The sequence below is a fragment of the Arachis ipaensis genome, chromosome B2 (assembly GCF_059453495.1).
Source record: "Arachis ipaensis isolate K30076 ecotype BB chromosome B2, ASM5945349v1, whole genome shotgun sequence".
Taxonomy (NCBI): Eukaryota; Viridiplantae; Streptophyta; class Magnoliopsida; order Fabales; family Fabaceae; genus Arachis; species Arachis ipaensis.
Genome location: NC_142437.1, coordinates 82680768 through 82682670, shown reverse-complemented (window position 1 = coordinate 82682670; position 1903 = coordinate 82680768). Strand labels below are relative to the sequence as shown.

Below are 1903 nucleotides of genomic sequence, written 5' to 3'. Positions count from 1 at the left end.
CTCAATTGAACAACTATAAATATAAAAACATCAAATTGCATTAAACAAAATCATGATCCAATAAGAGTTTATAAACATAAAAGTGACCAAAATAAGAAATTAACAAGAAGAACAAAGAAAATTAAAGCAATAGAACAAGGAAAAGTAAAGGAAACTAGATCAATACAAGAAATTAAACATAAATCTAAGATGCAATTAACCTAAACCTACCCTAATTCTAGATAGAAGAGAGAGCTTCTCTCTCTAGAATATAACCTAAAGCATGTTTCTATCTTAACCTAATTGCTCTCCCGTTGTTCTTTCTTGATTTTGGCCTTAAATACTTTAGAAATGAGTTTGATTAAGGCTTGGATGAACTCAGAAATCGCCCCCAGCGTGTTCCTTTAATGAGGTCACGTGACAAGTGCCACGTGTACGTGTGGTGGCCTAGCGAATTTCCTTCCTCATGCGTACGCGTGGCCATGATGTCCACCAAATCCTCATTTCTTTATGAATATTCTATTTTACATTCTTTTTCTTCACTTCTTTGATCCAATCTCCGCCTCCTAAGCCTGAAATTACTAAACAAATACATCAATGCATCTAGTAGAAACTTTTGGAATGCCTGCGAAAGTTCAAGTTCTTTATGAGCGAGCTATCACGGACTTTCCTATATCACCTGATCTTTGGCTTGATTACACTTGATACATGGACAACACTTTGAAGGTTGGTAGTGTTGTCAGCAATGTTTATTTCAGGGCCACTAAGAATTATCCTTGGGTTGGAGAACTTTGGGTAAGATATCTGCTTTCCATGGAGCGTAGTCATGCTTCTGAGAAAGAGTTGGCCGAAGCCTTTGAGAAGTCCTTACGATGCACCTTTTCAACTCTTGATGAGTATCTTGATTTGGTTCTCACTCGGATAGTTGGCTTACGGCGAAGAATGGCATCCATTGGGGAAGAGAATCAGCTGGAATTCACAAAAATAAGGGAGGTCTTCCAGCATGCATCAGATTACCTGTTGCCACCCACAGTTGAAGAATACAGAGGGTTTGCTGCATTTGCATGCTTATTGGGCCTGTTTAGAGGCAAAACTTGGAAAAGACATAACTGCGGCATATGGAGTTTGGGAGAATTTTGTTAGGATATGTGGATCAATGTTAGAGGTATGGAAAATTTATATAGCAATGGAAGTTGAATTAGATCACATAAATGAAGCGAGGTCCATATACAAGAGATGCTACAGTAAAAGGTTTTTTGGAGCTGGTTCCGAGGATATATGCCACTCATGGTTGTGCTTCGAGAGGGAGTTTGGCAATCTCAAAGATTTTGATAATGCTTTAAAAAAGGTTACTCCTCGTCTGGAATAGCTATGATTATTTAGAATGAATCCAACTCAATAGAGGAAAATGAGAATAATCTTAGGAAAAGTGCCCACAACAAGAGAAAGCTTGGGTCTGACATAAGCAAAGAACAGTCTCCTACCAAGCGATAGAGAGGCATTGATAGAGTGGCAGAGAAAGCACCTGTGGAAAATAAACATCATGGGCAGAACTCTTCTCAGGAGACAAAGTTGAAAGATGCTAATCCAAGGAATAATGAACTCGATAACAACCTTCCCCCCAGAGAAAGCAAGACATACTCTGATCAGTGCACTACTTTTTTTTTTTCAAATCTTCATCTTAAAACAAATTATGAACATATACGTAATTTCTTCAGTGGTGTCGGTGGAGTTGTTTCCATTCGTATCTTGAATGACAAGTTCACTGGAAAATTAAGGGCACTGACATATGTGGACTTCTTGGATGATGAGCACCTTACTGCAGCTTTAGCTAAGAACAAGTAGAAGTTACTTGGGAAGAGGTTAAGTATTCTTTGATCTGATCCAAAGCGTGAGAGAATGGAGTCTTTTGCTCCAAAATCCT

At 38.4% G+C, this 1903-nt stretch overlaps 1 pseudogene; it reads left to right on the top strand.

Moving 5' to 3' along the window:
* The first annotated feature begins 576 nt into the window (after nucleotides 1-576).
* Nucleotides 577-1348, top strand: LOC107627337 (uncharacterized; annotated as a pseudogene).
* The last annotated feature ends 555 nt before the right edge of the window (nucleotides 1349-1903 follow it).